Here is a 14,420-nt window from a genome sequence, read left to right on the forward strand (position 1 = left end):
ATTATAAATAACAATATATTATTATATTTAATATGATATATATTATACACTATACAAATACAATAGATTATTACAATCTACATTTTAGACAAACAATGTCAAGTTTGTCTAATATGTAAATTAAGAACATAGTTTCCTATTTCCATGTACAAAGGAATTTATGTGACACAACTGAAAAAAGGAGACTCAATTTCATTTTTAGTATTATATTACTAGGTAAATTATTTCTACTCCTTTATTGCTTTTCTCATTCTTAACTTCATCTTTCCCTCTGTCCTTAACTTTCTATTTAAAGCCTCACACAAAGGAGCATGTTATGAGCTTTGCTGTGGCACCCTGGACCTGTCAGCAGGGGCAGCTACGAGCAAAAGTGGAATGAAATGTCTTTCACTAATGAAAACTGTGTAGTGGCATTTTTTCAATTACTACATAATCCTTAGTACTATTAAGTTCCCAGGAAGGCTTTTGGGGATGTATTAAGCATGGCATTGGGCTTAGATATGCAAGTTTAGTTTTAGGAGCTGGGGCAAAACCATATTGCTCCTGCACAATAGAGGTATAAGTAATTTAAAGATAGAGAAAGGGGGATCCAGGAATAGAAGAAAACATGTAGAGAAGCTTAGGGGGAGATGGGTCAAAGAAAGAAATCTCCAGTGTTGGCAAACTAAGACAGCACTTTGTAAACAAGAATGTTCAGTAGGGATATTCAGGTGGTTTGATGTGGGATATGCAAAGTAAACTCCATACCCACCTCACTTCATCTCTCCTTCAGTAAAAAGAAATTTTATATATATATATATTTTTTTTATATATTTTTTATTTAAAAATATGTATTATATATAAATTATACATATATATTGTAAAATTTTACTGAGTAAAATCTATTGCTCATTCACTTTTCATGAAAGTGTACTCTATCAGAGTGAAAGCTGAGGTCTATGGCTGTGGGTTGGCCTTGGACAAAAACAGAAAGATGTTCTGTACATGTAAAAGACTGAGGGACAACTTTTCTTGTTACCCAAGAAAAGCCCAGGCTATGACTCCTGGATTTAATCCACATAGCCACCTGCTTCTTAAGACTGTGTCTTAAGACCAGTCACTGAATCTCTCTGGTCCTGCATTTTCACCTCTGTAAAATGAGGTACTGATAACAGACTTCGGGGTGGTTGTGAGGATTAGGGCTAATATGTATAAAATACTCACTATATGGAAGTTACTCTTTTGTTGATTTTTTTTTTTCAATTTTTGGTGTAGCTGCTAAAAACCCTGGTGAAGTCTATGACTCAAAATAAATTTAAAAAAAACCATAAAACAAAAGCAAAACCTTTGAAGTGTATGGTCTCCATACATGTGTTATTTTTTTTTCCTGAGTCAAACTAACTTATATTTTCTGTATTCCTAATTGTTTACTTGTCATCTATATCTATTGTATTGTATTACAACCTACATCAAAGCCCTTGTGAAAAGTGGTGTTACATAGTGTTTTTCTGCCTCTTATGCTCCCAGTTTCCCCGTACTGAATTGTAGGACAGGATGAGAGTCTGAGAATTTTCTTCCACTTCAGATACTGCTGCTATTGCTTACAGTTTTATGGAGTTGTCTGACCAATAATTGGACTGACCTTGGCATTATCAAAACCTGCCCTGCACTCTTTTGCCTTGTCCCCTTTGTCAGAAAAAGGTGAGTCCAATCTGGGATTAGCAGTGGAGCATGTCTTAGAAACCTGGTCTTATCTTCTTTGTCATTACGTCATTGCCATCTTAGCTGACCAGACCCAACAATCATATTCCTGCCCAAATGTCTGTCCATCCATAGGTGGCAAGAAAAAAACTAAGCAAGGGACAGATAACGTTCCCATTTGACACCTGAGGGAAGAGAGGCCCAAAGATGCCAGTGATCAGCCCAGAGCCTTCATCAACACAAAACTGGAATTAAAACCAGGCCAACCATTTTCCTGCATCCTGAACACTAGAGAATGTGACCTCTTAACACACGCTGATTAGTCAAGCAGTCTATAGCTTGTCAGTACATCAAAGCATGGGCAGATTTACTTGATCCTGCTGAAGATTATAAAGAGACAATTTACAGATAATAGCTTCTACTGGCAGAGCTTATGCAGGGGGCAGGGCTCCTCTCCCACCCTGCAAGGACTGGGGCTGCACAAGCCTCATGTCCACTTTTGGGTTCTATTGCTCATCCATGAAAACACTGAAACCTCAGTACCTTTAGTGTCATAAAAATGTAGTGCCTAGTTCCTAACACCAATTCCAAGGAACTTTTAATTTTACATAAAGGAAAACAAAACTTTAAAGTCAATATCAGATGCTTCAGAGTCCTAACAAATGTGTCCCTTTTTTTTTCTTTCCTCTGATAACTTCTTCACTTGATCTTAACCAAAAGGCCGAGAAGCGATAATGATAACTTCTTAAGACATCACAGAGATCCAGATTTCTAAACTTTCTAGGAGTGCTTTTTTGTTTGTTTGTTCATTTTTTGTTTTGGCTTAACAAAGAGTAAAGTGTGTAATCTACCAGTTGCTATGTCTAGGAATATGGGGACTGCAAACAAAAGGTTTGAGAAGGTTCCCCTTGCCCCAGTGATTAGGTGGGAAATATCTAGCTCTCCAGTACCGCCAAATGCAGTTGCTTACAGAATAATGCTTCTACCCATTTTGAGGGAGAAAGGAAACATTTACTGCTCCACTAACTAAAGTTTCGGAACAGTTAATCATCGATAAACTGAGCAAGAAGGAACCTTAGCTGATTTTCAGTCCTAATTATCTATTCCTTAACATGTTTTTACAGTCTTTACAACTACACCAAGATGAAATATCTCTAGCTTTTACCCAAAGTACTTAAAGATAACACAAAGAGAAATTTGGCAAAATGCTTACAAGATTGAGTAGACATGAAACTAGTCAGCAAAAGATGAAGTATTAATGCCCAGGTACTAACTTGGATTAGCAATAAAACAACAGTGACACTCATAAATAATAAAATTTTTCTTTTAAGAGCTAAAAAAAATGCAACTATTTAAATTTAACAGCAAGCTTAATTTATATAAAAGGGAATGAAATCAATACTATCAGAAAAAAAATTGCATAACTGGTATAATAAATTACATCTCTTAAATAACAGATCTTTATTTTGTGCTTCTCTATCAAGTAAGATTTAATATATAAGGCAATGATCACAACGGCACTATAAAGATAATCTAGAACATCATGTCCATGCAGACATCACAACAATCCAACTTGTTTTCACAGGAAGAAACCACACTTTGATCCATCAAGAAGGGCACCAATTAGTTTTACTCTTCTCCCTCGCACGCACCACTCAGGTTTTAATCATATGTTGTGTAGCAACAGTTGTAAATTATGGGTAACAACAACCTTGGAACTTCAATACCAATATAAACCAATACCCCACTGCCACCTTCCTGGCAGTTTGCCATGTGTGCTATTTTAAAGTTAGGCATTAGGAGGCAGCAAATGGTTCAAAACCACAGGCAAAGATAAATGTTGTAGGAAGTTGGAAAAGAGACCTAAAGCTGCAAAGGCAGAGAAAACAGACTTCATCTTAAACACAAACTTCCAAGGATTTAGATTTGTTATGAGGAACAGGTAGAAGGAAAAAGTGTTCGGCCCTGTAGAGAGCTTTGTAAAACTATCCCATTCCCCATTTCAGGATCTAAAAAAAAAAAAAAAAAAATGTTGATGGTCACCTTAAGGGTTAAACAACATAGGTCTTGGTTTCATTTAATCTTGTTTTGTTTCTTAGTTCCAGAAACAAAGGTCTCCTGGTTGCCTACATGGAATTCTCAGGTCACACTTGCTTTGGCACTGCCCATGCTAATGCATATGCTTGTTCAAGCCATTACAGAGACATTAGAACTGATTCTGCCCTATATCCCTTCATTCTAAGGCATTTACATATTTAAAGCATGCACCATAGTTACTTAGAAATGCGAATGCTCTATCTACATTTAAAAAAATACTTGTGACATATACTCTAATTCAAAGAATTATGTCTTCACATAACACATGTCTGTCTTATTTTTAGGAAGCTGAAAACGGACTTTTCATTTCCCTAAAGGGAGTAAATATATCTAAACGAAGCATTGTTATCTTAGTTATAATGCTTGGCTGAATTATGAGACATGTAGCTTAAATTACCTTAAATATTGCTTGATTGGTTTGTAATACCAAAACAACTCTTGCCTCTCTCTGGATATTTATTTTGAAGAAATATGTTCATATAATTTATAGAAGAATTTTATTTCAAGCACAAACAGAAAAGTCCTTAAAAATATGACTGTTAGAAGTCAAAACTATAAATATGTGAAGAAGATTGTGCGGTACATGGAACAAGAAAACTTAACATCTTCAAGGATAGTTCCCTACAATTTTTGCATTGTTTCTTAAATTGTTGCACTAAGAATGCATACATTATGTGCCACACAATACATAGCTATCAGAATATACAGGATAGAGCACAGGGAAAACCACATTCAGTATGACGATAGCAATATTGTGAAAAACAGTTAAATCAAACCAAAAGTAATTCCTATCAAAAAATGCAAATGCTACACAAACCATATTTTCCTGCTAGGCATGCGTGATGATTCCAAATCCCTCCAATAACCAAATTTCAGCTTTATTACAACTGACTCTTAATAGGTATTAAAGAAAATATCACACATTACTTACTGTTTTTGAGGTTTCTCTGCCATCCTTCTGAAGTCAAAGGGCTGAAGAAGAATCACTTCCCTGAGGAAATCTAGCAGGCAAAAAGAGGGAAAATAGCAAATATTAGTTGTCTGAAATATTAACATCTTCAGGTTTTCTTGAGGTACTTCCCAAAAGATCCCAAAGCAAAGAAGAAAAAGGAAAAGTTGGAGAAAAACATCACACACATCCCAAGCCGACTTTCTCCACAAACCCATGCAGCTCCAAACTTTAAAGGCTCAAATTGTTGAGCATCCTGATTGAGCAAATATCCAACTTCGGTATCACTGGTTACGTACACAATTTCAGTAAGACGAATGCATCTCCAAAATTACGGTTACTTTAATGTATTATCCAGATTTTCCCCCTGTTTCTCTCCCTTTCTCCCTTTTCCATTCACATTTTTCTTCCTATAAAATGCACATAGGTCTGTTCTTCCTTGTACCCCAGTCAGGCCTGGCTTTGAAATGCATTTCAATCTCTCAACACAGACTGCTTTCATTGCATTTAGAGTCCCACTAAGGCCCAGCTTTAAAAGCTACTGATTCTTTTTTTCTTTAGCCTTCCTCACAAAGGAAGGGTATTTTGTAAATTACCAGCTCGTTCAGATCAACAAAAGGTACTTTCATAGAAAGCCCCATTTGATTTTGCTCAAATTTGATTACAAGGATGGAGAAAAGGAAAGGAAGTCAAAAAGAAAAACCCCAGATGGCTTTTTCATTCATCTCAGTGAATGAGCTTTATCTGTGCCTTTTGAAACTGTAGCAGTGGAAAAGCATTTCTGTTGGCTTAAAAAACTTGACAAAAATTATTGGTTTGCCATTTCTCATGTAACAGCCATTGGGAACTGGATGAAAAGACTTTTTCATGGGATCGCCTGCTTGGATCAAAATAATGGAGATTAGGTATTTCATTATAAATTACAGTGGGAGATAGAGCAGGCTGTCATATTAATAGCAACCTGCTCATGGCCTTCAATGGTAGCTATTCTCCTAGACAAAGGACCAAGGGGGTTGTCTATTGAACTTGTACTTTAGGCCTGATCAATTTTCTATCATCAAGGCAAAAGGTGAGATGACTAACAAAGGAATTCACACATGAGTGACCTCATAAGCCTACAGATAAAACAGCTTAAAGAAGCAAAATACATCCTGAAATTATGGATGATAAACTATATAAAGAAGAAGACAGAGTATGAGAGCGGGAAAGGAAAGAGCAATGGTCTATAATTCTCCTCTCTCTTCTTGGCCAAATGGACACATTAAAAGCTACTTGTTTTCAGCTGCAGATAATTGCAGCGTTTGGTTTGCAGTGGTCGGCTTTAAATCCTTCAGCCCATTTTTTTTTCCCTCAGCACAGCTCCAGTCATTTCACTCGCTATTAACAACGGCATTGTGTTCAAGACAAAGCTTCTACCAAGAGTCACACTTGAAAATAAAAACTAAAAAGAATCACAAGCAACACGGACTTCAAGATATTACACAGTAGAATGTGTGTTCGTTATATGCTTCAGGTTACCAGCCTCTCGCTTGCCTCTCCTGCACTTTCTTGGAATCTAAAGCATTTCAAAAGACTAAGCTGTACCTGAGACTAAAAGACACAGAATCTTAACGAAGCATAATGAAACATGCAATTCAATGAAGATTCTTTCAGAAGAGAGTGACGATAAAATACTAATCCAAAGCACTGTGCAGGACAGGTGATTAATTTTCATCCAATCACAAGGAATAATTTAGATTCCAAATTGAAGTTGTCCAAATCACTGAAGAAACTGCTAAAATTTTTCTTCTCTGTTACATCTCCATGGAATTTTCTTCAATCTTCCTTCAAAAAAATAATTGGGATTTCTGCCCTCTAGCCTTATTGTTCCTTGAATTCAGGATGGTAATAGAGAATTTATGTTCCAGAGATAAAACCCAGGCTACCAAAGGTTGCTATTACCTGGAGATGTGGATACAGTGGAAGACTTTCTGCATACTATGTAAAGATAATGCAAAATAAACAAAAAACAAAAACAAACATGTGAACAGGATACAGTTTTAGTGTGTTGCATTTTTTAAAGCCAAAGAGTAGTGTAAGATTATTAATGTAAAAGGACTTCCAATTGCCTAAAAGCTTGAGAAAATACCATAAATATCACTCATGACAGCAGTTGTCAAAATAAGGCTATATCTGAAAGGCACTCTTGACAGCAGTAATGACCCCCAGGTCTTGGGCACAAGCAGCCTTAGTACACACTCACATAGTTAGCAGTGATGACATAAGGAATCCAGTCATTTATATGTAGTTCAATAAAACAGAATATAGTATAATCTGAGGTATATGTACAAATGACTCTATGTTTGTATAAAATTGTACTTATTTTATTTTTTAGAAGAATCCTGGTTCCCTCAACTATTTTAACTATTCAAAGAGACCCCAAGTTCAAAGTTAATAAAGATAAATTATACAACATTGGTGGAAGCCAGTGTAAGGAAATCTCTTCCCACTATTGGTGTAAATGTGGATGGGTGTCAATTTTCCAGAAGGTAAATGGATAGCATTCTTCAAAAGTTTGAAAGCAGGGCCCCTGGATGGCTCAGGAGTTTGAGAGTCAGACTCTTGATTTCGGCTCAGGTCATGATCCCAGGGTGGTGGGATTGAGCCCCATGTTGGGCTCCATGCTCTGCTTAAGATTCTCTCTCCCTCTCCCCTTCTTCCTCTCTCCCCAGATTATGCTCTCTCTCTTAAAAAAAAAGTTTGAAAGCCTTCATAACTCTCGACCTAGTTATTCCACATCTAGGAATCTTCTCAGGAGAAACTATCAAAAATGCAGATAAAGAGTTTTTTCCATGAAGATACTCATACAGTGAGTCAGACAGTAACAGGATAGTAGCTAGGGCTACAAGTTTTGGAGCAAGTAGCTTAGTTCCAACCACAACTTGACCAACTTCCGTTACAACCTTATAACTTTGGTAATTAACCTCCCTGTCTCAGTTTTTTCACCTGTAAAATGTGGATCTCAAAAGTGTGTTATGAGAATTAAAAGAGTTAATATATACAGAGCACTTAAAAACTGACTGCCACATAGTAAGTACTGAACAAGTATTAGATATTATTATTGCTCTTAATGCCCCAAATCTGGAAAACTGTTAACTAAATTGTGATAAATACAATAGAATGCAATATGCCCATTAGAGATTGTTTCTTAATAACATCCAACAGCACTCATACTTAGTAAAAATTCAGTATTCAAAAATCTCTATATTATGTAACATCAAATATATCTATATCATATATATCATGTATCATATATATGTGCATTAAAAGTGGCAATAGTATTTCTCCCTGAATAATGTAGAACTAGGAGGAGCCCCAAAAAGCATGCAGCATTTATCTAATATAGGTAGGCTAGGCTATGGGGAAAGTCAGAATCTATACCGAAGTTCACCTTAGTGCTCAACCCTAAGATCTGGAAATGAGATGTGCTTCAATAATTGGGAAGTAAGCTCTAAAATGCAAAAGAGTAAAATCTAAGCATAATAGATCCACAAAATTCCCACCCAAAGAAGCTGTCAGTATGTGGGTTACCAAAGGCATCTGATGACAGGGGAATCCAGCAAAATGACTCAGGCATGAACTTGGGAAGATATACACATGCCAACATACACAGGACATGTGTAACACAAACAGCTTTGATTCACTTGGGGCAAAGGACAGCCAAGGAATCATAAACATAAACAGTTACAACAATAGGGCCAGAGAGTAGTGACCTAATCAATTGTACCAGCAGCTAAACATAGAGAAAGGACACCCAATGGGAAGGTCTAGAAAAGGGAGTAAGGCTAAAAAGTAGGCATTTGTTGCTTTCCCTCCTCCTAACCACAGGGAGCTAGAACCTAAATATAGGAAGAGTAGAATCCCTGCTCCTTTAGTCAGGACTGAACAAGGGGATGGGGGAAGGACAGGGAAATGGGGAAGCGTAGTGTTTATTTGAGCTTTGCTAGTCTTTAGTAACTAAAAGTGACTGGAAAATTACCAGAACCTCCTAAGATATTATTAAGTCAGGAATGTGATAGAGAATAGCTGAAGGTGAAAAAAAATTCAGATTACTCAGTACATGGCTTACATGTGTATTATGCCTTTGCTGCAAGAAAAAGTGTCAAAGCTAAGGGCTTAGCTTTTCAAGAAAATTCAGTTAATAAGAAGTAATGTTTAAGAATATGGAAATACCATATGATCCAACAATTCTACTTCTGGATGTATACCCAAAAAGAACTGAAAGCAGGGACTCAGACAAATATTTGTCCATTTCATGTCTAGAGCAGCATTATTCACAATGACCAAAAAGTATAAGCCACTCCAGTGTCCATAGACAGATGAAGAGATAAACAGGTTGTGGCATATTCAATGGAATGGAGTATTATTCAGCCTTTAAAAGGAAATTCTGATAATGCTACAACATGGATGAATCTTGAAGATATTATGCTTAATGAAATAAGCCAGACACAAAAGGACATATACTATATGATTCCACTTACATGAGGTATTTAGAGTAGCCAAACTCACAAAGAGAGAGAGTAGAATGGTGGTTGCCAGAGGCTGGGGTAGAGGGGAATTTGGAGTTATTGTTTAATGGGTCCAGAGGGCCAGTTTTGCAAGACAGAATGAGTTCTGAAGATGGACAGTGGTGATAACTGTACAACAAAGTGAATGTACATAAAGCCACTGAACTGTATACATTAAAATAGTAAATTTTATGTTATGTATATTTTACCGTAATTTTAAAAAGTAATATGGGTAAATAAGAATATTAAATTGTTCCTTCCTGAACTCTAGCCTTTTATTATCATCCAATGGCAGGGAGAGGAGAAAGAAAAGGAAAGAAAGGGGAATAGGAAGGGAGATAGAGTAAAAGAGAGAGAAACAGAGAAAGAGAGGGGAGAGGGAAAAAAGAAGGCCTGCTATGCACAGTCAGTTGTGCAATCTGTATACTTCATCCAGAAGCCACAGTGGGGAAAAAGAGGGTAGAATCCAGCCAGAAGTTATGATGAACAAATGGTATGTCCTGGGACTAGACCTCAACAGCTGGGAGAAAGGGTGCAATTTTGTAACTTATCCACCCAGAAAGAACATCTTTTATTAATCTGCACAATGGCACTGTATGGGTTGAGGCCTTGGAAGGGAGCCAGACTGGTATGGGACAGATTAAGAATAATCATTTAGACTGAGTGACAGAGTTGGCTATGTGCTCTTTTTTTTAAGTTTTACTTTTTATTTACTTTTGAGAAAGAGTGTGCAAGTGGGGGAGGGGCAGAGAGAGAGAGGAAGAGAAAGAGAATCCCAAGCAGGCTCCACACTGTCAGTGCAGAGCCTGATGGGAGGCTGACTCGGGGCTCGAACTCATGAACCATGAGCCTGTTTCATGCTCTTTATAAATGAATTGGCCACCAATTCCCTGGGATAACCTTCTGCTTGACAGTTTCATCACTGTCCTCTTCACATGCTCTTCCCTGCTGTCAATACAACAGCACTACATCACACACCAAAGCATATAATAAGGTATGAATAAAATAATATGTAACATATAATTTGGCTTCTCTAAATGAGACAACATGAATTGACTCCAGGTCTAAAACACGTGCTCTTCACTTTTCAGAACTATAGGAAACACTGTTCTTACAACCAATTCTCTGTGGATGGTATTTAAAATTTACATTCCCAACCCTGACTTTCCACCCAAATTAATGCCATACTTCAAGTTAAGCTACAGGACATTTTTTAACATATCCAAAATATCTCTTTGCCCCATCCCATCAAAAAACAGTTTCCTTTCCTAACTTCTCTGATTCTGTTCATGTTTGACCCAAAGTGCCCAGGCACACAACATTGGCAATATATTTTAATCTTAACTTTCTTTTGTGCCTTACAGTCAATCATGTGGGTCCATTTTCTCCTTGATATATGATATCCAGACATTCCAGGCCTTTCCTAAAGTCATATATAGTTCTGAAAATGTAATAGTTTCTCAGTGCTCTTTAATTGATACTCTTGTCTTCTCTCTCTATGGCCTCATTCAGGAAGAGCAGTAATTCCCTTGATTAATTCTGTCAATTTGCTCACTCATCTTTCTTGAAACTCTCCCTCTATGGCTTCTTGGACTCCAATCACTTACTTAGGGAAGTAATTCTTAGGGAAGAATTCTCCAGTTCCTTCCATTCCATGTTCCTGACTCCACCAACTTGAATGAGAACTCTCCCTCATCCCTGAAAAACTCTTTGATTTAATCCTCTTCATACCACACAACCCTGGCCACCTCTCTCTCTTCAGGATCACCTATGATGTGTCTGCTAATGACTCCCAGATGCACTCTCCAGCACCAGTCCTAAAGCTAGCTCAAGTTCAAGTTGTTTTCCACAACTCTTCAGGGAATGAGGGAGCAAGTGAGAGAGTGAGAGTGGGAGAGAAGGGGAGAGGGAAAGAGGAATACGGAAAGAGAGAGAGAGAGAGAAGAGAGAGTGTTTGAGCCCAAACAAGAATTCTTCCCTTTCTATAGTGGTAAAAAGCAACACTCAGTGTCTCCAGCAACAAATGCCCATCCTTCTTGGTTCTTCTGTCTCAGCCTCTAATTAATTACCAAAACCTTTGAATTACATCTTGCAAATTTCTCTATGGTTTCTCCCTTTCTTCCCAAGCACACTCCTATTACTCTAATTAGGATTTGAAGCAGCTCTGATTTAAGGAACTATAGTAACCTCGAAATTAGGCTCCCTCCCTAACCTTCAAAATTCATCCTCTACCTGACCATACAATAATGTTTTTAAAAGAAACATCTACTTGGGGCGCCTGGGTGGCTTAGTCGGTTAAGCGTCCGACTTTCGCTTAGGTCATGATCTCGCGGTTCGTGGGTTCGAGCCCCGCGTCGGGCTCTATGCTGACTGCCAGCTCAGAGCCTGGAGCCTGTTTCAGTCTGTGACTCCCTCTCTCTCTGACCCTCCCCTGCTCACGCTGTCTCTCTCTCTCTCTCCTAGAAATAAATAAAACATTAAAAAAAAAAAAGAAACATCTACCCATGTCACTACTCTGATTAAGCCTTTTAATAGTACCCCATGCTATAGACCCTTGCTAACCAAAATGCATCACCTGGAACCTTATTAGAAATGGAAAAAATGGGAAAACAAAAAAGAAAGAGGAAGGAAGGAAGGGAGGGAGGGAGAGAGACGGAAGGAAGGAAGGAAGGAAGGAAGGAAGGAAGGAAGGAAAGAAAGAAGGAAAGAAGGAAAGAAAGAAAGAAAAAGAAAAAGGTGCAGAAACCAAGACCCTTACTCCAGGTCTACTGAATCAGATCTACATCTTAACAAGATCTCCAGGTGATTCATATGTCCATTCAACTTTGAGAAGCATTGGTCTAAAAAATAAAGTACTATTATAGCTTCACCCATAGCCCTTCAAAAACTTAACAAACTAGTGCTCATCCATCTTCCCAATGTCAACTTCAGCCCCTTCCCCTCCACACCACCTTTCCTGCCTCGAGGCCTTTGTACAAGCTATTCATTGCCCAGAACACCCTTCTCTACTTCACCTGGTGATATCTGACTCATCTCTTAAGTCTTAGCCAAAATGTCACATCTTATAATCTATCAAGATCCCGAGTTTTATTTCAAGAGAATAAAAAAGAATAGGCAATGCTGGAATTCAGTATCTGTACTAAACATAAGTATTTTTATGAATTTTTTTCAATTTTATGTGTATAGATGCATATTGGTGATGATCTATAGTGCATTTCTTACTACAGATAAAAAGCAAAAAATGTCTTCTCTAAGTTCAGAGGTTTTGTCAGAAGGGCTTCAGAGTTTTGCCACGTGTGCATGCATCTTTATAAAACTGACTGGATTTTATAAAAGTATATTTTTGTATGTCTGTTTTCCCCAGACTATGGTTTCCTTCAGGGTGGGAGCTATGACTTATCCATCTTTGAAAATCCAAATCCTAGTACAATCAATGTTTATTAAATGAATGAATGAATGAATGAATGAATGAATAACACCATTAAGGAAATAAGTCCATTATTGTTCAAGGAAAGATCAATAGTTTCTGGGGTTGAGGCAAGGAGTAACAAAGGGACAAAAGTCACACCTTTGGGAAGTGGTCAGGGTCCAAGAAAAGGCTGTGAGCTTCAGCTAAACAGATTTCAATTCTGAATCCCTACTTTGTCCCTCATGACTGTGTCACCTTGAACAACTTACCTAACCTCATAGAGTCTCAACTTTCTCCTCTGAAAAATGATTATATTATATATTCAATTTTCCAGGTGAGATAATGTTACATGAAGTGCTAACCACATTCTGTAGGATACAGTAAGTGCTCTGTAATTCTGTATTGGTATAAGAATTAAATATGATAATATCTACCATACATCTGTTATATTGTAGGCATTCACAAACAGTAATGATTGTAGCTGGGCAATATATTGGTAGTTTTAATATGGCAGAATAACTTACTGAAAATAATTAATAAAATAGTCTCATTTTACATAATAATTGTAAGTAATTATTTGTTTGTATAAATTTATATAAATATTTATGTAAAGAATAAATAAAATAATTTCTTATTTTAATTTGGGAGGAAAAATGGGACACTCATCCTCAATAGGAGAGTACCTTACTCTATTTACTTTCTCTATAGTACATATAACTTTTAGCTATTATGTAATCCTTACTTGCATGTTATGTTTATTATTTAGCATCAGTTTCCTCAGCCAGAATATAGGCTATGAAGGCAGAAATACTGTCTGCATTGGTTACTAAGCACCTAAAAATAGTCCCTGACAGAGAGTAGGAGAATAAGCACTATATAATTATTTGCTGAACACACGAATTAACAGCTAAGCCTTTATGTCCTTCAAATATAGACTTGCCTTGGTCTGAAGTGGAGTTAAGAGTCTTCTCTGGTGAAAAAGAAAAGAGCCATACGGAACTGGCTACTGCCAAGCCCACCATACACAGTCCTTTGTTTTAAAAACCTTAGGCCTATAGATATCATGCTAGAGTGTTTTCATAAGAAAAACACAAAGGCTGGGGAAATCCATGGTGGAGGAGGAAAAGCAGCCTCATTCCCATAAGTTTAGATTTCCCAAATTGAGAGTAGAGACTGAGTTGTGAATGAACCGAATGCATCTGAGATGGCAGAACTTCAGAAGGTGTAGCCCCAGACTCTACTAAAAGGCAACGCTGTCTATCCAGCAGTAGACATCCAAAAATGCACCTGTGTTTCCTCTGAGGCTTACTCGCACAAGTTAAAAAGGCTTTCCATTCAGAAAGGGAAAATTCTGCTTCACATTTAATTGAAATATTTTTAATGTTTATTTATTTCTGAGAGCAAGAGTGAGAGAGAGCATGAGCAGGGGGGGAGCAGACACAGAATCCAAAGTAGGTTCCAGGCTACGAGCTGTCAGCACAAAGCCCTATGCAGGACTCGAACCCATGAACCATGAGATCACGACCTGAGATAAAGTCGGACATTGAACCAACTGAGCCACCCGAATGCCTCTATTTCACATTTAATTTAATGTCACACACAGAATACAGACAAAATGAAATGTCTTAAGAAAAGAGGCCCAAATTATTTAAACTAGGAACAGTGAAAGAAGTAGAGATATTTAACCTGCACTAGAGGGACCCCTCGAGGACTCTACAGAGATTCAGATCCAGATATG

Source organism: Crocuta crocuta, unplaced genomic scaffold (genome assembly GCF_008692635.1).
Source record: "Crocuta crocuta isolate KB4526 unplaced genomic scaffold, BGI_CrCroc_1.0 scaffold70, whole genome shotgun sequence".
In the NCBI taxonomy this organism is placed as follows: Eukaryota; Metazoa; Chordata; class Mammalia; order Carnivora; family Hyaenidae; genus Crocuta; species Crocuta crocuta.